The sequence below is a fragment of the Rhinopithecus bieti genome, unplaced genomic scaffold (assembly GCF_001698545.2).
Source record: "Rhinopithecus bieti isolate Rb0 unplaced genomic scaffold, ASM169854v2 scaffold_26131, whole genome shotgun sequence".
Taxonomy (NCBI): Eukaryota; Metazoa; Chordata; class Mammalia; order Primates; family Cercopithecidae; genus Rhinopithecus; species Rhinopithecus bieti.
The window spans coordinates 1,289,030-1,311,349 of NW_016812390.1; the positions used below are offsets into that span (position 1 = coordinate 1,289,030).

Genomic DNA, 22,320 nt, shown 5'->3' on the forward strand with positions numbered 1-22,320 from the left:
TCATTTCTGGGTATCAGTGTGCCAGCACAAATGTATGGGCACACACTTATAAACTGCCACTCACAGTTCTAGGCACCAAAGATCCATTCCTCCTGCCTCTCCTTTACCACCATACCCCCAATACAAAAGAAAACTGCAGAAGAGCAAAGGGTGGGACTTGGCTAGGACCAGGTGAAAAAGCAAGAAATTACTCCCTTTCCTAGCGCCATAAGACACAACTCAGGCTGTTTAAAACAGCTTCCTGGGTATGCATTCAGAGGAAATTGCGGAGGAAGTTGCTGTTTCAGAAATAGAGGATGAGGAGCCAATTTCCTAACACCCTTCTTTTTTTTTTTTTTTGACAGCTATTTGAGCAGACAGGGAATTATGCAGTAACTGCAATGACTAAGGGTCTGTGGCTAACAGTCTGAGGAGTGAGGTACAGAAATGGGCCTAAAACAATCTTGGGAAAGAGTCCTATGGACAAATGCATTTGTCCCAAGGAAGACTATATTCAGCTCCAATCTGTGGGAGAAGGACTTTTCAAAGGATCCTCAAAGGAGTTGGGGGAGACTAAGAATATGGATCCTAGATTTCAGTATCCTCAGAGCTGCAAGGAGAGTTCCTTACCCCAGCAGGCCTGCCCTTTGATCCATGCAGTTTCAACTTTTACAGCAGTAACCTTCCTTTGCTATCATGGTATATCCTCCTCCTGTAGCAGGCACTTGGGACAGCTTTTCAGAGAGGCATCCCGTGAGTACCAAAAATGCAGCCGTGAATGCTGTGACTCATCCTTGGCCTGGCCAAGGTTTGTTACCTAGGAATGGAACACGGGTTGGTAGCTCGTCGGGGGGTAGTTATAGCAACACGTTGGATGTAAAGACTCTTGCTGATGATATGCAGTTAGAGAATTTTCATTATAGAACTGAAAGCCATGAAAAATCATTTAGTCTAATCCTTTCACATTCTACAGTCAAAGAAACTGAGCCCCAGATAAATTAGAAGACATATCCAAGGTCACACTGCTAGTGGAGGAGGTGGGACTAAAAGCCCAGGTCTCTTGACCCCTAAGTCAATGTGCTTTCTCTCTGCTGTTGGCTATCAAGAACATACTTAACTAGCAAAACACAGTTAAAACGGGCCCTTCCTAAGATATGTCCATGTTCTCTTATCCCTCTTAGAGCTGTTCAATCTCTTTAGAACTGGCTCTCCTGCCCTCTAAGGCCTGACTACAGGGGCTCCACAGGTGCTAAGGGGTTAGATTATCAGGACTGTACATAACAGTTTCCTGATTCTTAGGCCCAATGGCAGACAGAAACTGCAGGATCCCACAGAGGGTGACAGCTAAAGGGGAAGGTGTGAACTAGATAAGACTTGGTGTATTACAGTGAGAAAAGGTGGCTTGGCCTCCTCCCAGCCTTGGAAACTCTGCAGTGTAGAGGAGGTCTTAAAACATCTACTGGACCACAGAGGTTCCCCATAATGGAGCGGTTTTTGCTTACCCGGCTCAACAATGAGAATAGTGGGAGGCTCTTTCACTCCTTTTCTCCACCGTATCTACCCCAGCTCTAGCTCTTTAAGTGCCATGCTGTAGCTGCCACTTCTATAACGTGCTCCAGGGCTTTTTAACACCCTTCAGCTGGATCCTATTATCAGTGGAGGTAAAGGTAGATAGGCTAGTTTCTAAGGCCTAGAGACATTAGCTTTATCATGGCTATTTAACATGTATTGAGGCCAGCAACTTGCTGGGTGCTGGGTGAAACCACCAGCAGAGAGTCCCTGGCAAGACAATTCCTATTGTTGTCTGGGAAGAGGGTCAGAGTCCATGGTCTCCGGCTTCCTTCCGTGGTAATGGTTAGAGACTGGGAGAGGGCTAAGTGGGCCTTACCCCAGGCTTCTACCTCAGGGGGCCAGGGCCTATAATTACAGCTCCATCATTTCGCTGCAACAAAGCAGCAGGGGCTTAAAATTAGAAAAAAGAGAGAGATGAACATTTATATCCAAACATATGTTTGATTTTATCTCCTCTGCTGGCACTCAGCACTCAATGCCATCGGCTAATGCAGGCACTGTTCACGCCATTTCTGAATCCTGCCTCAGCTAAACTGCAAGGCAGCTTTTGGCTCAAAGCAACTCTCTTGGTCTCACTCCTTTCAGGAAGCACCCCTCTCCCATGCAAGAGGAAGAATGGTTTGGACAGGTTAATGTTGTTTTCATCTTTGCTTTAAATTAAAACGAAGTAAATTACTTCTTGGAGTAGTGATAAGGGGTTCAGGAACTAGATCCATGTAATACACACACACACACACACACACACACACACACAATATAGCATAGTGCTTGCATGCACAGACTCTGTAGCCAGTCTTCCTGTGTTGAATCCTAGTTCCATCACTTACTAGCTGTGTGACTTTGGGAAAAGACTCAATTTCTTCACCTAAAAAATACAGACAATATTACTATCTACCTCAGTACTTCACAGATTGTGAGAACTGAAATTTTACATATATATAATTATACATGTATATATGTGATACAGATCTCACTGCTCCACAGCATATAGCAAAATGCTAGATAATAGTTGACAGTACACTCAAACATACAGATCAACAGAGAAGCCCCATCACCACCCCTATTCTTGAACACTGTGTATATCCAGAGACATGCCTATTGTGCTACTCCAGAGAAGAAGGATGATGATCTAGAAGTCAGAGACAATAGTATCTATAAGCCCAATCACTGTGAGAAACGTGGTTATACTTATCTTCCCAGGAAAACCTTGCCTTGTACTCTGATCCCTACACCAGCACTATAGCTGTCCCAAGGCACTGATTTAGTCAGTCCAGGAATAGATTACCTTTCCTTGTGGTGAGCCAGAAGAAAGTGAAGGTGCTGATAGTGGTGCACAAGCTGAGGGCTGGGACCTTGGGAAGCCTAGGTCCTTTACCAAGAAGGTAAACTTCCTAACGTCTTCTCCCCTACCCATGTTTCTCTGGCACAGAGCAGTCAAAGCCTTATTACTCACATCAGTGATGAAATGCTCCCTGACCATGAAGTGTTACGAGGACTAGGAGTGGGGAGGGGGGAGGCACTAGGAGGAAGAAGGTAGCACCGAGAGGGCCCATGGAGCTTCCGAACAGTATTGCAGAGCTAGGAGAAAAGAAAGGCAGTTAAAAAGCACCATAATTGGAGCAAATGAGAGAAGAATGGAGTTCTATGGCAGATACACAGGCTAAGGGGCTGCAATGCAGTCAAGGAGGAAAGCCAGGGAGATTCCTCTGCCTTAGCAAGCAAGAGGCTGGCTGGACCCTGGATGGGGAAGGACTGTTAGTGCGAAATTCATGGCATGGAACAGAGGAGAAGAAAAGCAGGGAGATCAACTTTCCGAGAGGCGAAGAAAGAATGCATTTTGATTTCCTAATGAGAGGCTAGAATTAGATTTTAGGATGATCACAGGTTTTATCCTCTGGTACATGCCAGCTTTGCTGTCAGTACTTGGGCCAAACCACCTACCCACAATAGTCCTGTTCCCTATCCTGGAGGCTGTCCACTGCTTGGGGAAGCAACCCAGCCTTCAGGGATGTAATTTAATCCTGACCCTGACAGGCTCACTTAGGGATCTGCTCTGAACCACTTCCTCATTTCTATTAAGGCACAGTCATAGGGAGGGGGGTGGAGTGTGCTGGGGAGAAGAGAGGGAGCAACTTGGTATTTGTCCACAAAAAGAGTATTATTCCAGAGGGACAGTGTTATATAAATTGTGTTTTCCAATAAAAATAATGATATCTATGAGTTCAGTGCACATGGACCCTTGCAGTGAGTCAGAGATTTGGCCTAGGCCTGTGGGGGATATCCCTGGGAGAAACTGTCTTGTCAAAGGAAGTTAGCATTTGAGACGATGGCATGATCTTCGCTCACTTATCCCATCAAGAAGAGTTTTGAAACTGTAGCAGGGAAGCACTGATATGAGAAGCTATTCTCAAGCTAGGTGTGGGAGCTAGACGGACCAAGATAGTACTTAGCCTTTCAGGTTCATTCATTCTGTACAATCAGGAACATTAGTAGAGCAATTACTACAGTTTAAATCAATTATAGGATGCCAAAGAAACAGTATTTGATCTACTTGTTTCTTTCATACCCTCCTACCTTTTTTTTTTTTTTGAGACAGAGTCTCACTCTGTTGCCTAGACTGGAGTGCAATGGTGTGATCTCGGCTCACTGCAACCTCCGCCTCCCGGGTTCAAGTGATTCTCCTGCCTCAGCTTCCTGAGTAGCTGGGATTACAGGCACGCACCACCATGCCCGGCTAATTTTTGTATTTTTAGTAGAGACAGGGTTTCACCATGCTGGCCAGGCTGGTCTCAAACTCCCAACCTCAGGCGATCTGTCCGCCTCGGGCTCCCAAAGTGCTGGGATTATAGCCGTCAGTCACCGTGCCCAGCCCCCACCTACCTTATAGCCCCACTAATAAAAAAAAAAACCCTTCAATTAATTATTGTATCAGGTTTCCTGTCCCATAATCCCCATTTTAGTACACTCATCTGCCATGACAGGACCTAGGAAATCATGCATGAGGCCCTCCATTTTGAAGAATGATGGCTCTTTCCTCCTAACATTTCTCATGATATTTCCTCTTCAAGGCAACTCCTTAATTTGTAGTCTCTTTTACAGTTCCTTTAAGGTCTCAACCCTCATTTCCCTGTGTCTCTAAGTTGGTGCTGATTTAGTCACTAGATAAGTCACTCTACCTGCTCAATGAGTCAGCAAGGATGACTGAGAAGAGCTTTCACACACTAACTGTTCCCTGTGCAAAGTTTGGTTTCCTTGCCTCGGGCTACTTCTTCCCAGTCTTCAAGGCCCTGGCTTCCTCCCTTTACCTGCCCACTCATCCAGGTTCATTAAGACCATTCAGACAGCTTCTCCCACGGCAGGTGAACTGAATGAGTTATAGGCAGCTCTCCACAAAGGCAGTTCCAGTCAGGAGCCAAGTGCCAGTTCCTGGACCATGCAGCTGTGTTTGGAGGAATGCTGAGTGCATCCCTCACAATAGGCCCAGAAATGGAGCTGAGGCCTCAGATACTAACAGCCTGTTTCTGCAGCCTGCCAGCCACAGTGGTTATAAGTTATAATCTATTACCATTGCAAGAAGACTTAATTTCTGGACTTAAAGGAAGTCAGATAATACTTTATCCTATTAGTGTCTGCCTGTGTGAATTGACAATGGCATCCTTCTGACACGACCGCATATTCTTCCAATTCATCTCTTTAAGGAAGGGCAGGGGGAAGTCTGGATGGAGTAGGAAAAGAGGGAAGAAAAAAATAACCTAAGGAAGACTGCTGAAGGAACCAGGGAAAGGGAAGAGTATTTTTTTTTTATTAGAAACGAGGAGAGGGGATGCAGAGGGACAGGACAAGACTGTGCTGTTTCAAAGCATGTTTGCATTTCATTTTGTTTCTCTCATGAGGGGGAGAGATGGCAAGCACTGGAGGTGCTGTGTGCAAATGTGTCAGAAAAAAGGCTCTGAAGCCACAGAGAAGGATGAACACAAGAAGAATAAGGCATCGGCTCATTCTGTGTGCTTGCTGTTTCATCCATTGTGCCCGTTGGAGGTTTTCCCTTTCCTTAATCCTTCTTCCCCCTTCATGTGTAAGTCCACATCCACTCCGACTAGTGGTGTCATGTCAGCCGAGGGTGCCTTCTCATTCTGGGTGTGTTATCAAGGCTGGCTGACCTGGGGATGGCAATGGACACTGAGACAGAACACAGGTTCATGGTTCCTAACTTCCGGGATGTGGAGAGAGCAATGAGAACTTCCAAGTTAATTCAGAAAATCTAGTTGAACCCTCACATTTTATTTATGAGGAAAATGAAGCCCAGGAAGATGTGCCTTGCCCAGGTGTGACAAAGCTGGTGATGCAGAGACCCTACCTGTGGTCTCTGGGTTCCCGATCTAGCACAATTGCTGAGCACCTGCAGGGCCACCATGACTTACAACTCCAGGGGGCGCCATTTACAGAAATGGCAAAGTGATTAGTGCCCCCTGGAGTTTGCATTTTGGTGCAATCCTTTATAGTTCCCTTTTGGGATGGGGGAAGGCCTTTCCCACCAGTACTGTATCTGTGCTTAATGCTCTGAGACAGATGGTGCCCACTCACAATTTCACTCAAACAGGAAGAGCTGAGAAATCAGGCAACTTTCCTTTCTCTTCAGGGCATGTGTGTTCTGATGGCAGCCCCACAGCTAATAAACCAAAAGGGGCATGTGTTGCTTCCATGGCCTTCCCCTTCTCTCTACAAGAGTGCAGGGTAGTAAGGTAACATCTATCCCAACATGCCAGGAGGGCTTGCAGAAAGCTAAATCATGTTAGAGGTCTGTGCAAGGTCATGCAGACCCTTGGAGAAGCAGAGAAGCCCGGAGTCCTGCTCTTCCTCCCTGGCCTTCCTAGTGTTGTGTAAGCAAAGGGACCCTCAGAGGGAAAGCTCTGGCAGCCCAGGTTGACTCAGGGGCCTACCCTGAAACCGGGGTCCAGGAAGCTAGGAAATTGTCTCCTCTTCCTTCCATCTCAACAGATCCTCTCTTGGGAACAGAGTGGCCCTGGCTATAATTTTATCACATACATTTAATTAGAATTTGTGTCCTTCATGATGGCTTCAAGTGAAGTCCCAATAGAAACATTCTAAAAGAACAGTGCTTTCAGGCAAGGATTTCTTCTAACCAAGTTAATTTAGCAGAAATTTGCCATCTTGCATTGGGTGGAGTTACCTCTCTTTTCAACTTCAAAGCTGGGAAGCAATGGGAGGTGAGGAATGCAGAGAAAATAAAGAGGAGGGCGGGGGCTTCAGGCAAATGAGTTTCCATCTATTAAGGAGCGGTAATTTCTGCTAGCTCCCCTAGAGACCAGTCCCCTCCAATAATGGCCTGACTCTAATGATTCCCACTCCTAAGCAACAGTCTGTGTTATGCTGGTGTTGAGATGAACTGTGCCAGAGAAATTCCCTTTCTCTCAGGGGTGCTGCTATCATTACAAAAGAGACGTTAGCTAGCCAGGAGGATGTGCTATTGATGGGGAGAGAGAAAGATAACCAAAGAGAATGCTTTTCCCTAGCAGGCTTGGTACAGCTGACTTAGGACAGAAAAGGCGGACCGAGAGGTTACAGGTTAGCAATAAGAAAGGACTACCCATCACGGGCAGATTCTCTGGCCCAGGGGGTGACCACAGGAGAAGTGGCCTCCTGATGAGTTGACGACCTCAGTTCAAGGAGGAACTAGCTGGCTGGGAGGGAGGGGCAGGTCTTTGGAGTCTGGAGTGTGGGTTAAGCTCAGGCATAATGGACAAAACTAATGGCATTTGAGATGTGAAATGTGGTAATAAGTTCATGGGAAGTAAGGGTAAGGGATTCAATTTCAGGTCCCTAAATACTGGTCATTTCCAGGACAGAAGTACAGGGATGTGGCCTTAACAGCAATGAAGTTAGGATCATAACTGTTATTGAGGCTTCGGTGTTAGCTGAGGGTAGGGGGTTCTCTTATTGTGCCCTCTCCATTCTAAATACACTGAAATCTGTGATGAAAGCTAATATTGTGAGTTACTGCTAAAGCTGTTGCCAGCAGGTCTTGAGTAGGGGGTAGGGAGTCCCTTATTTTGCCCCTGGTGGCTTCCCCGTGATAGAGACGGACTGCTTCCAGAGGCTGCTTTGCCAGATGTGCCAGCAAGCAGCCCGGCCAGAGAGCCTGCAGTGCAGACAGATGCCCTGGGTCGTATTCAGGATGGTGACACCTTTTATGGTACTGTGGCTCGGCTCTGGGGCAGTGCCAGAGCGGCAGGGTCATGTTCCTCAGCCAGATTCATTTCCCCCCAAACCTCTTCAAATATGTGGGTCATGGAGGGAGGCAAATTTAATTAAATTACTGTGTTGTGAACTGCCCTTCCTGGGCAAAGGCTAAAAATGGGCTCATGCTGACATGCAAACCCATCTGTGTACACAGCATGTGTTTTCTTTGTGCTGGGCTGTCAGCAGCTGGATGGGGTTGGCAATGCCCAGGGTTGGACCCAGTGAGCTGGCCCTTTTGCCACAGCAAGGCAGAGTCAACAATAATCCAACCTGCACCCCATACAGCTCCGATGACCTTTTCTTTCTACTTAAAAGATGACTGGGTTGCACTCCCCCTTCCTATGTCAATTTGTTTCTCCTCAAGTGCTTCTCTTGCTGACACACAGGACTTTCCCGTAAGGCGGTGTCCTGAGCAGTACCGGGTAAGAAGGAACAAAGCTGCAATGAGGTGTGATTCAAAAGAGTGCATGGGCAGGGTTTGTTTAGCTTGGCAGGAGACAGAGGGGTCTCCCGGGTGATTCTCTAGAGTGCTACTTCAGCAGTTCCCCACTGGCAATACCAGTGCTGGATAGAAAGCCCTTGTCAGGTGCCAGAGTAAAGCAGAAAAGCTTCCTCTCCCCTGCTCCCTGCACAAATGCCACAGTGCCTATAGGACTTGACCAACAAAGGCAGGCAAGGAAGGTCAGGAGCAACTGGAAGCATTTAACATGTGGAAACCAGCAACCAAGACAAATGCTGGCTGTCCTGAACCTGTCACCCAAGGTCATTTCATTTCCCTCCTGGAAGTTCAGACCTCACTGCTGCAGTTTACAAAATACCACAATGGTAAACAGTTTGCCCCCGACTCCGCCCCCGAGTGGTGCTGCTGCTGGAGTTGGAACAGGGCTTCCCTCTGCTGGTGTGAAATGACTTGAGATGGGATCAGGTGTGGCACGGGGAGTAGTAGATGCTGAAGGCTGCAAGGCAGGCTTTTCATTTGGAACTGAGACCAGGGAAGAGTCAGCTGGGCAATCTTTTCCTGACGTGTTCCCCAGAGAGAACAGAGCCATCTCTCATGTCTAAAACTTCAGTGAATGCAACACATGAAGCCTGAGAGGTGGCCCTGTACTGGGACAACAGGAAAACATCCTCCTGGGCAATTAGTAGTTGTACTTATGCAGCCCCCTTCATGTCCTGGACATCCTGGCAGCAAGCAGCTAAATAGTTGATTTGAGCAGTCCAAGCAGCTCTGGGGTGATGAGAGCCCTCTGTAAGTCCCCATCTAGGCAGGTTTGCAGGTAAGCCACATGAGAACAGGGGGAAGAACCTCCCTACCCTAACCTCCAAGCCTCTAGCATGCTGTGTGCTCTTCTGAATCACACCTCACTGCAGGATGAGGAAGGCACGATCCCTCTTGGAGCTCTGCTGTCCCCTCTACACTGTGCTGAGCAGTTCAGGGATGTTCTCTGACATAACCGGGGTGGGGTGGGGAGTGGTAGTGTATCTGCCACATTTTGTAGATGGCTAAAGTTTCTGGCAGTGAATCTGATGGTTACTTTAAGGACTAAGACAAATATTGTCAATTCAGGTCCTTGGAACCTATACCTCAAGAACCTGGACTATGCCTATAGCTGACCGTTGGTCCAGTACTTCCAAATGACTAGAATTTCTGGATCAAAAACAAAAGCAGGCAGATCACTAAGATTTGGTCAGACACAAGAAAATAATGGATCCAAGAAAGCAAGTTTCCTGTGGTTAAGAGGTTAAGTAACAATTGTAACAGGAAGAGAAAAAGACATGTAATCTGCACAAGGAGGATAGGGGCAGTTATGAAGAACAAGAAATTGACTGCTTTGGTGTGATCTATCATGTGACTTTAGAGAAAGAAAAAGGTTCCTGGGTGTTCGGCCTAGGTGCTCTACCCTTTGGTAAAGGAGCTTTCTTCCTTACCAAATTGGAGAGAAGAGGCCAGACACCAGCTATAGGCTGAGGTAACAATATTTCAGTGGAATGAGACCCCTTGATTTTCTGCGACCCACACGGCCCCATGCACACTCCAGCGTGAGAGCTAACCAAATGACCGGTTTCAAATTCTAGAGACAGAAGCAGATGCCTCTTCAGTCCTCTTAGTCAGTATTTTATTGTTCCTTAGGTGCCAATAAAGTATTTTATCATTATTAAAGATTAAAAATATACTTATCCTGAAGAAAACACTCCAAGTTGTATAGAAAGTCCATAATGTATCTTAATCCCGATATTCCTCAATGGAAAAAAAAAGGTTTGTTGGGCAGGGTGGTGCACGTCTGTAGTCCTAGCTACTAGGGAGGCTGAGGAGGGAGAAACTCTTGAGTCCAAGAGTTGAGACCAGCCTGGGCAACGTAGCAAGACTCTGTCTCTTAAAAAAAAAAAAAAAAAAAGTTGTTCCTCCCTATTTAAGCAGCCTAGGGCTGGAAGAGCTTTCTCTAAGGGAGAAAAAGCCTTAAAATAATGTCAGTAATAGCAATCTAGGCATCAGAATGAACAATATAAATGTTGGTATGGCTGTATCAATGGCATTCCAACAGCTGCTGAGATCCCTTTGGTTTGCAGATGACCCAAATGTAAATACAAATGATCTATTTACATTGCATGGCCCTATCTAACGTGGAAGGGGCAGCGTGGTAGACAGCTCCCCCAGGATTCTCTCCCTTTGATAGGCTGCTGCCAGAGTGGACGGCTATGTCTGGCTCTGGCAGAGCCTGCTAGGTGGGACATCTGATTCCTGTAGAGCTCCAGATTTCTGCTGCTCACCAATAAGCCAGCAATGGGGAAAGGCAGAGTGGTGTCCTGGGGCTGCTGCAGCCATATCTTTCTCTTGAACAAGGTCACCCATGACCCCTCTCATACTTGTTACCAATCGTTTCATTTCTGTTGGAAAGAGACAAGGAAAAGGGAAACTAATTGATTATAATGGTGTATTACAGGGCACTACCTTTCAGCACCTTGAACCAGACTGAAAAACTAAGCATTGGTACTTTGAGAAGCTGCCAAAATCTATATTAAAATAAGGTAAGGGTAGGAAAAGGAAGAAAGGTGATTTCTGACACCTGCTTTTTTGACTTTCAGCTCCCAGAAATACTTAGGGAGCAAAGTGGGTGGGATTAAGGCCATCTGCAAAAACAGATTAGCTCTGATGAAAGCTGGAAAGTGTTTTCTGCAAAATATGAACTTAAACCTTGCCCTGTTTTTTGAGTTTCAGATAAATTCTTTTTATCATGTCACCCTGATTAATATGCCAGAACATGAACTAAGAGCGGTCTTCATTTTAGCCCCAGGTTGACCTGCAGGCAAGGTCTGACCCAGAGCCTTCATCTTTGGAAAGCAGGGCAGGGGAGAGGATGGGAGTGGCAGACATCCCTGGGTATGGCTGGGGCCATCTGCACTACTGTGAATCAAGGTTGGCTCAGACAGAAGGCGCGAGGGAGGAGGTGCAGCTGCTGATGGCTCAGACAGCTTGGACCTGTCCAGGCAAACAAGCCGCTCAAGTGCAAGAACAGCCAGCCAAGTAGGCAGAGCACAAATAAGGACTTAAAGCTTGAAATATCTAACAAGATAGAGAGGGAGGGTAGGAAGCTGTCTGGGATTTCAACTGGTGTCTGGCCTTGCCTCTCACTGCTAAGGCAGGCTCTTCTGCTACCAATGGGTAGGATGTGATGCTTGGGAGCTGGTGGGATGGATACAGGGAAGCATTCCTTGAGCTAGAATTTAAAAAAATCTTCATCTCTGGTAACAAATTGCAGACACAGCTGTGGACTGTTCTCCCCACAACTGCCCACCAAAGCAAAAGTGAATCTTGATCCACAGATATATCTTATCTCCCCTCCACAGATCTGCCCAAAGTTAAGAAGCAGTGGGCTTTGTGTGCATGTGTATGTGGGCGTGTGGGTGGGTGGGAAGCTGCACCACCAACTGCACAATATGGGAGTCCCGTCTCAGAACCAGCTAAGGAGGACGACACAGGTGCTCTGCTCTCCCACCCACCTTCGGGAAAGGGAAGGCAGCAGTAGACTGTTCAGGGGGACAAGTGCCACTCCAGCTCCTTCTAGTGAGGACTCTTGGAGACAATGCTTCTCAGTGCCAGGCTCATATTATCAGCACTGTTGCTGTAATAAATACCAGTGTAGATCAAATCTAGATGCTATATCAAATACATTGCAATCTCTAGGGGTGGTGACAGGACTTCCTTCAATGCTTAAAAAACATCCAGGAGATTCAAAGGTATACCCAGGATGAGAGCTTCTAGACTCAAATGGGAGGCAAGAAGACTTACTGATCAGACAGGTTTCTGATAGGACAGTACTACCACTGACTCTAGAAGTGCTTGTTGTACATAGCTTTGCTTAAGCTGAGTGACTGTTCCTGAAGTTTCATTCAGGTTCAGGAGGAGTAACTTCCAAAATAACTGGCTAGGTGTTAACTGACTGACTGCCCTGGAAAAACATAGGGAAACCCTCCTACAAGCAGGTCACTCTCCTCAGAGCCCCAGGCAAGGTAGGAGAGAGGATAGACTGCTCAGAGACCTATGAATATCAAGTGGGAGAAACCAATGCACAGAGAGATTATCCGTTATTCCAAAGGCAAGTAGGAAGAATATCAAATAGGTTATTTCTCTCTAGCCATTACCAGCTACAGGCTGTCCCTCATCAGTCACAGGCTGCTCTACAATCTAACTTAGGCAGGGGTCTCCCCTGATCTAGAGCCCTGCCTAAGGAGGTGAGTGGTGGGCAGGGAGCATTACTGCCAGAGCTCCGCCTCATGAGAGATCAGCAGCAGTGGCATTACATTCTCATAGGAGCTCGAACCCTATAGTGAACTGCACATGTGAGGGATCTAGGTTGTGTGCTCCTTATGCAAATGTAATGCCTGACGATCTGAGGTGCAACAGTTTCATCCCCAAACCATTGCCTCACCCGACCAGTCCACAGAAAAACTGTCTTCCACGAAACTGATCCCTAGTGCCAAAAAGGTTGGGGACTGCTGCTCTAGATCATTTCACAGTTTAGGTTCATAATCCCAAATGACTGATAAACTAATTTTTAAATGTGAGGATTCTGACCCTTAGTGTAAAGGCATTCCCTGCCATAGCCCTTCGGTGATTCACATATTCATTAGTTTGCTTATTTAGAACCAATATAGTGATCTGCACCCTGCCAGGTGCTAGGGAACAATGGAGATGAAAGACGTGGTCCTTGCCCTTGAGGCACCCAGCACTTGGGTGGAAACAATGACAATATGGTCTAAGAGTGGGACAGTGGAGGTATATAAAGGGGGGGCACTCTGGAGAGTGAGCCAGAGTCAGGAAAAGCCCCTGCCTCCTCCTGTCCAGAGTCCCATGAAGAAACACAGATGAGGCCACACAGCAGGCTTGTTCTTAGGACTGGGCTGAGGAAGCAACCCCCTCATTTGGAGTCTGGATGTAGCACTGGACAGTGTGGGACCAACGCTGACTCTGACTGTGTGAGGAAAACAAAGATGAGCCAGGCCCTCCTACAGAGGTGCAGGGGGTGACCTGTGCACTGGCAGGTACTGGCTGAAAGGGCTGTCTCAGGGGTCCGGGGGGAATGGGAAGGAGGGTGCCATGCAAACCTTTGGCTGGCTGAGTGATGTAGGCAGTCCATAGCTCTCCCTCTGCTTCAGTATTGCTTAAGAAAACATAAACTATTCATAGCTTAATGTTCAGGTGTAAATCACAAAACCCCCCAAGAAATAAGAACTAGCAGCCTGCCCCTAAATGAGGAGGTGCTCAGCTAGGGTCCTAAGCAAGGATGTGGTATGTAAATGTAGCACGGAAGCTTCCAGCCTGAGCTCCAGAGCTCCATTTAGGTTGGCTGCAACAAGCTGCTGTTTGTCCCACTTGCTGAGCAGCCAGAGCAAAATAGTGCTTGGGAGTTGGAATAGGCACTGAGGACACAAAAGAGGCCTCATACACATACAGATGCAGAGCTGAGGGCATATGGACTCCTGGGAATGGGGGGAGGTACAAGTTTCAGTCCTCTTGCCCAAGCTTTAGGCAAATACCACTTGGGAAACTGCTGAGCACACCTAAGGGATCGGGACTGTCTTGTGGCATGTGTCACAATGCAGCTGCAGCTGTCTTCCATTGCCCTGGTGTAGCCAGAGAGGTCCACAGGATGGGACATGCAGTGCTGGCAAGGGACAAGGCAGGTAAACTCCAACGTATAACAGCGCTCAGGGCGGTTACAGTGAGGTCATCCAGTGAAAGAGACAATACTGTCTAGTTGTTCACTCCTGAAGTCAGATTCCAGATATAGGTCTAATTTGATCTTTGTGCCATCCAGTCCCTCACATACCAAGAGTTCAGATTACTCATGAAAACTTATCCAGGAAGATCAGGCTTAGGTTAGACAAAGTCTAAAGACAAATCACATATTTCAGGGTATGGTGATCCAAATTTAATCTCCTAAACTAGTAGTTCTCAATCTTAGTTCTACATTAAAATTGCCTGGGGAGCTTCAACATTAATATATATTTATATAAAATATATGCATATATTTAAAACCCTTTTCTGATATGAAAAATTCAGAATACTGAAAATAGGATAGTAATGAACTTCCATATAACCACCATCCAGATCCAACAATTACCAAAGTTGTCATATTTGCTTCATCTCTCCTTTTTCTTTGTGGAAGCATTTTAAAGTATATCCCAGACATGATGCCATTTTCAACCTTAAACACTTCATTCAGTATGCATCTCTAAAAAATATGTTCATTTTCTTACATAACCACAATGCCATTATTATGCCTACCAAAATTATCAAAGTTGTTCCTTGGTATCAACTAATAAATCTGGGGAAGTTAAAAAGCTGGTGCTTGATGAAGCCAGAATCTTTGGAGGGAGGCCCAGGCATTAGTAGCTTTCCTAAGCCTCCGCATTCCATGATTCCAATGTACAGCTGGGGTGAGAACCACTACCCTGATCCTGCTCCGGGATCTGAAGCAAGCTCTGCGAATGTCCTTTAGCCCCTGATCACATGCTACACAATAAAAGATCTAAGGAAAACATGACATGCCACAGACAGGATGAAGAGAAGGAAAACGAAAGCATTTAAATGTCATCAAGGCATAGAACTGAATCCTTCGTACACTACAAGGGTACTCTCTCCCCGGGAGTTGAAGCCCACTCACTTGAGCCACCAAATCCATCAAAGGTCTGAACGCCAGGAACCAGGGTCGTTACCAGCTGCCTGGGTAGCTCACAGGGCCCTTAAGCACCTCTGCACTGGGCCAGTCTGCATCATTCCTCCACTCTATTTCTAGCTATTCTTGCTTCTGTACACACTGTCTCTCTGGCCTAATATTCTGGCAAACTCTGAGCCTCAGCACCTGGTCTTAGAGAGGATTAATTATATAGGCCTGTGGTGTGTGTGTTTGGGGGGTGGGGGGGGGTGGTGTGTGCCAAAACTTCTTGGGTGTTGGCACTGGGGTATAAGTACCACAGTCTTCAATTTTACTTATTTCATTAAAACAAAACAAAACAAAACAAAACTAAACAAAACGTCCTGCAAAAAGATAAGGCTGTATCATTGCAGCTAAAAATACCTCTGCTGAGGGCGTCCGCTCACCAGCTCCTCAATTAGAGATGCTACAGGGCCCTTTGTGAGCTGTGCAGTGTTGACGGCTCCACAGGGGCTCTGGGCGGCTGGGCACAATCCTTGGAGCAGTGACTAGCGACTGCTAGGTGAGGGAAGGCTGGCAAACAGCCCTCGAGCCAGCATGGAGATCTGCATACTTCAGGTAACTATCAAACCCCTCTTGCTTTATGGACCCACTGCCCAAGCCAAGGAACCTCTTGCGTTCTTACGGCAACTCTGAGGATAACCCAAAGTAATAGGGTACTGGTCTTGACTTCCCTGAGGTTCACATGAGTACAATAACCACCAGAGGCAGTAATGCCATGCAGTCTGGCTCACGGTGTCTGTGGTGCTGAACAACAACCTGTTGGTGGGGTGAGTGGTAACTAGACTTGCTGGAAGCCTCTCAGTGGCCTGAGGAAAGGGCTGCTTTAAATGCAGGCTGACATCAGAAGGGGGAGGCTATGTGGAAGCACAGGCTTTGCAATAAGGGCCTCTTTCTCTGGCTCTTCTTTCTTCATCCCCTTAGTCCCCACAGGTAATTTAGTCCAACACACTCATTTTTATTGGGGAAGATGAAGCCTCAGGGAGGTGAAATGATTTTGTCAAGGTCACATAGCTAGTAAATGGAAGAAGGACTTAAACATGGGATTTCTGATTACAGGTGTAGTGCTTTGTTCCACTATACTGTGTCATCCTAATGAATGGATTCATTATAAGCATTCAACAAGTGTTGAAAGAGCTATGGGAAAAGGGATTTTCAGTTCAGGTGCCAAAAAGACCAAAGACTGTCAGGAGCGTGCTGCCTGGATGATCTGGGAATTCTGAATCCCGGCAAATTCTGGGAAACTCAAGGGTCAGACTCAGCAACTTAATCAGATGTTCAGTGGGAACAGTGACGACTCTGCAGTCTGTGATCTTCAGCCAGAGATCCAAAGCCATTCCTTTCTTTTCTCTCTGGGAGTGGAAAACACTTGGTATTAGATTGACTAGGGGGCTCTCAGGAGAAAAGGAGGCAAGGATAAGGACAAGGTTGTCTGACTTGATCTGGCATTGACTCCCTTCTCATTTCTTGGCATCACGTGTGACCCTTATGAAAAAATATGGAAGTCTTCCATATTTATACAGTTATACAGAAAACACTCACTGGCATGGGGGAAGGTGTGCTTTTTCGGAAGAACACAATGCAAACCTAACATCGCCAAAATGCCCAATGTGCAGGGGACTTGTCTAGAGTCCTGTGCTGTCTAATGAGGTGGCCACTAGCCCCATGTGGCTATTTACATTAAAATTATTTAAATTTTATAAAGAGTATTCATCAGTTGTATAAACCACATTTCAAGTGCTCAGTATCCATTATGTGGCTACTGTACTGGACAGCAGAGACAAAGAACATTTCCACCAACATAGAAAGTTCTGTTGGACAGCGCTGGTAGAATCTGGTTGTCTTTTTTCATGTCTTGCTGCCTGCAACGAGTAGTTTCTGAAACCCCTTTGAGGATAATTGAACTTGGAGAAGCTAGAGGGTCCTGTAATTCTCTCTCCAACAAACCTACTAAACCTGGGCTCCAAAGGAGCTAACAGCAGCTGGGAGCATGAATCCACCAGTGCACCAGGCTCACCAGGCCCCTAACCCTTCTTTCCCCAGTGCCTTGTCTGCATGTTCACAGCCACTTTGATCTTTGCGTATTTTATTCAGTTTCTATTTTATGCTGTTTTAATTGATGTTTAATACAGCTTAACTTGTGTGGTGTTCCAAGCCCCTCACCAGGGGGCCGCTTATAGACAGAAGCACAATTAATAGCAATCCTGAGAAAATTATGCCCTGTATCAAAGCTGTCATTGCACCATAAAAATGCTTATTATTACTATTGAATTCTCCAGTCCTGATACCTCCCCATGTTTACTAGGTAGCAGATAAACTTCTATGTTTGTGCCTTCTCTACTCTACCACACCATCAGAACTAAATATAGCCCTCATGTGTATGTTTAGCTCCATTTAGCTGTGCTTTGGAAAAGGGGAAAAAAATCAGAGTATATAAAATTAAATTGCTGGAAAATGTGACTTGTTCCTCTCCCATTTGGACAACCCCTTAAAAGACAAACAGACATCACTGCTAACAAGAAGGTAATCAGCCTCTGCTACAGCGTGGGAGAGACCTCCAGACCCTGACAGCATGGCATGGCTCCTGCATCATCCTCGTGGGAGAGTAGAGGGAGTGGGTCCAGGGGCATGGAATACCTGAGGAAAGGGATGGCACTCATGGGCTCACCCTGTGCCCTGCCTCAACTTGACCAGAACAGAGTGCTTGAGCTGGAGTTCCACCTAGGGAGTTTGAGGGCAATCCCAGATGGGCAATTTGACCTCCCCACAACTCTCTCAATTCAAAAATCAAAACAATGCAACCCCCCTCCAAAAAAAAAAAAAAAGGAAAGAAAAGCCCCAACTTATAAGAGTTTAGCACTCCTTGGTTTCCTCTGGGCTTATCTGAAGCTTGGATTTGGCATGAATAGACAGCAGCTTTTCTACAACTACATATCAGGGAAAGCGATGGAAAATTCCAGGTCTGTCAGACACCTGTACTCCTCCTCCTCTGGCACGAGTTCTCAATCTGTGTGCGGTTATCTCTGCAACCCTGTCTAGGAGGAGTTTCCTTACAGAAGGCCAAGGCCCTGGATGACTTCTCTGACGTAGGCTCCCATCCTTTTCTCACTGAAATAATACAATTTAAAGAGAATGCACCTGCTTACCTCTTCTGTCTGCCTCCATCACATCACCTACTCCCTTTTATATGCCACTGTCATATTCTCAAATTATTACTTGTACTTCAGGTGGATGATGAGGCTGTTGTTGTCTGTGAGGCACTGTGGGGATAAAGGTTTAAGAGCAATACAGTAGGAATGTGGAGACTTTAGCTCCACCATGAATTTACCATGTGAAAGTGCACATCAAGTGATAAACTTCTTTATGCCTCAGTTTTCTCAATTACTGTGAAATGTTTGATTGGACTATATATAACCTCTAGATTCCTTCTATCTATGAAAGGCTATAATTCAGTATTACGAAGGCTGTATGCTCAAGTCCTTGGAAACTGAATGGGTCATACTCACTTCTATTTATAATTTGGTTTTTGTCTTTGCACTCAATGCTCTTTGGAGAAATGTAGATTTCCATTCCTAAATTTTTCTAACCAACAAAGGAAAAGCTCTATTTTAGTTTGTTTGACAAAGAAATGTCTATAACTAGATTGAGTTTCCCATATTATATTTGCTTTGCCTTCTTCCATCTTTGCCTAAAAAGGGAGTTTCTAAAAAACCAGAAATGCTTTCTGTACTCAGGCATAGCAGGAATGAGGCTGCCTTGGCTGAAGGAAGAAGATGGTGCATATCTGGAGCCCCAGTGGAGCAGGACTATTTGCCATCTGCTGCACTAGTTGCCTCGTCTCCATATCAGGCCTTGTCTGTAGTTTGCTGCAAATATTAGGAGCCGAGCCACTTCCCACCCATGGCAAGCCTTGAACCCTTTGTATTCTGGCTGCTGAGAAGATCTGAAAGCAGGGAGCCACTTTTCAGCTTAGGGAAAAACATGTGCATTAAATGGAATTAGATTCTTCTTTTCCCTCCCTCTCGCCACTCCCAGCCATTTTTAAAGCTTTATACTAAAAAGGAGGAAGATCTGTCTGACAAAGCTGAGGAAGATGATGGAATTGCCAGGCCAGAATGGTTTATTAATGATCCATGGGAAAAAAACAATCGTCCTGCTGGCAGCTTCACATGTAATTAACCAGCTTCACAGAGAGCTGGCTGCCTTCTCCAGGCCTGGCATCCGCAGACCGCAGAGCTACCTGACACAGCAACACTGGGTTTCTAGTGAAATCTCCCTACTGGGAGAGGGGCATCCAAAATAGTGACCTCAACCCACTCGGCGCTCAGGAAACAAGACCGAGATGGCAGTGCTCCTCTGGGAAGGCTGGCGGTGTGCTCGGGCTGACACAAAGACTGCGACCTCCATGCTGGCAACAACCAGCCCTGGGAACTGCCACTCCCACTGCTCACCATTAACTCACTCAGGTAAGTGGCTGAGCAGGGTTCTCTTCCAGGTAGCCCTCCAAATGCTGCCTCTCTGCCAAAAGTCTACATAGGCAGGAGTTTCTGGGAATTGGTTCACTTTATGCCACAGCAGCAAACTTCAGCACTGATGGGAGTTGAGAGGGCCTGATGACCACACTGGGTGTGGGGGACAATAGTTGCTTCTGTGTAAGAACCAACAACCTTCAAAATATGGTACATAAAGGAGAAGCAGTAGCTGGGTTAACCAAGCTTTGGCTTTGTAGTCAGTGCCAACTTCCCTCTTAAGAGTCCTGGGATTCAAAGAACCCTGGTCCTCCCACCAGGTCAGTGAACTAATACGTATTTGCTATTCGCAATGCACAGGTTTTAAAATGTGCATGTAAGTGTGTGGCAGCTAAATGTCCTATTTGGGAGGTAGGGGGAGGATCCCGCATTACCTTTCCCCAAGTGAGAGTCAAGAGACTGTTCCCAGTGAGGCTGATCAAAACACACATGCACACCCAAACACACAAAGGAGGATCCACCATTGCCTTTCCCAAGTGAAAGTCAAGAGACCGTTCCCAGTGAGGCTGATCAATACACACACACACCCCCTTCCCATGACTGTTTCTCTAGGGCAGAAAAAGAAGCTGAGAAGAACTGTCTCCACTCTACATCACTGCTGGATACAGAACCCTCTATGAACAAGAACCCTTCCTTCACCCACAGCCCTCTTAAGGCCGGACCCTGGGCACTTCACATTCCCCCAGGGTGAGCTGAAGTTACTACCTGAAGGCTTATGAAGGGAATGACACACCTTTGCACCTTTGGCAAAAGCAAAGCCAGTTCACAGGGGTCATGGACTTTTCACTCACCACACTCAATTTACATTCTGTGGAAAAAGATAATAAAGGAAGGCTGTGTCCTTTAGAAAAATGTCAGGGGCTAGGGGTGGGGACTTGGGAAGTGCTGGGGGAGACTGCAACTCCGTCAGCTGATGTCGTATTGCCTCTGCTAGAGAGCCCAGCAGAGGTGGGGAGCTCCTCAAATAAAGAAAGCCTTGGAGTTGGAGACCAGGCTCCACAGCAATTTTCCTGTTCAGTACCTACAGTCTCCTTCTTCACCCAGCTTTGATTACAGGAGTCAAACACAGTGGTTCTCTCATTCCTATCAAAGCAGCTTGGAAAAAGAAGTAATCCCAACTGTAAATCAGCAACATAACAGGCATTGGGAGAGGTCACCGGTGGCTTGGTAGGAAATGGATAGCTCATGACAAATGAATTGGTACTGCCTGCCATTTTTTCTTGCCATCACTTGAATCAATAAGGGGAAAAGGTGAATTGCTATTGATCTCTTCAACACCTTTCAACGATACTGTACAAATTACAGAAACACAAGGGGGCGGGTAAAAGAATGAAAGAGGAAGGACAGATGAAAGACTGTCTGGGTGGTGTAAGGCTGCTATATTTCCCTGGAGGCAGTCTTCCAGTCACTGGGTGTTAGGCATGCATGGGTGCACATGTGAGTGTGGCATGAAGAGCCCTTTCTCACACCTGGAAGGGCTGAAGGGCTGGCCATGGAGGGCAGTCTCAGGGGCCCCTCTGCACCTCACTTGCTGGCAGTGCTCCAGTAGGGCTACAGGGCAGGTAGAGTCATATGACTTCTCTTGATATGAGGCTGGATTATTGAGAACTGCTGTGAATTCCAAGGCCTCATGAATTTTTGAAGTTGTCATACATTAGTGGTGCTGGGATAGGCTATCTCAACAACTGACTATAATTCTGGACAGGAAAGCAAGAATCAAAAGCTTCAAGGGCAGTCTCTAGCTATACCTTACTAACCTCACTCCCTGGCTGACATGCCAAAAAAATATAGACAGACAGTAAATAAGGCAAAACTATCTTGCTTCGTACTTGAAAATAACAAAGATCATGGCATCTAGGGCGCAGGCCTGTCCTTTGAAACACTCTGGGCAGAAGACATGGCATGAATATCAGAGGCCTGGGTCAAAATGTTAGAGGTCTGGCTGTAAACCTAGGGTGAAAGGGACACTGACCACACAGGCAAGACAACAAATTCTATGTAAATACGGCCTTATGCAGACAACCAGGAAACAAGACACAGGTTATGATGGGTGGGGATAATAACCCATAACACAAAGACGAACATCTGATGTCTGATTTTCTTCTTCAGCTCAGGAATAGTGCAACCAGAGCAGCAAAGACTGAGGAAACCCCTAAGTCCTCTGGGACAGATGCTCTTTAGGATATGCTGCTGATCAGAAGCCAAAGTCAGTATTCTACTCATGTCCAGAAAAAGGCAATGCAAAAGATTTCATGGCGTGGAGAAAAGAAAATATTGGCCAAAGTTTAGTCCATTTGTGAACATCATGGTCAGATCAGACCAACAGTTCTCCTATTCCACCAACTGGGCATAATTATTCAGTTGCTGGTGACAGAAAAAAGCATTCTGATCACAGGTCCCTCTTCAGGTCACACAGCACTCTCAGTGCATCATCTGGGGTCTGGGTCTCCTTAGAAACCTCCCCACCACACCTGAGTATTCACCTTTTAGCATTCTCAAGGCAAAAGAGGGCTTAGTTCCCTCACTTTGCAGCTGGGGAAACCAAGGCAGGTAGTCACTGACGTGTGAAAACAATGAGAGCCCTTCACAATGCTCCTGGCACCCTTGCTTTTCTTCAGAAACTGACTCAGGGTGTAATTGTATCATTCTGAAATCAGTTGATATCACAGTCAGCCAGTCTACCCATCTTCCTCCCACAAATACCTCAAGGGCCAAAACATAGGGCAAAAAAAAAAAAAAAAAAAAAAAAAAAAAAAAAAAAA

The 22,320-nt window shown here is 46.3% G+C and overlaps 1 protein-coding gene across 1 annotated transcript in view; it reads right to left on the reverse strand.

The window, feature by feature from the left end:
* SND1 (staphylococcal nuclease and tudor domain containing 1) overlaps positions 1–22,320 on the reverse strand; it is a 103,782-nt gene that overhangs the window by 67,644 nt on the left and 13,818 nt on the right. The gene's annotated exons all lie outside the window — the stretch shown is intronic.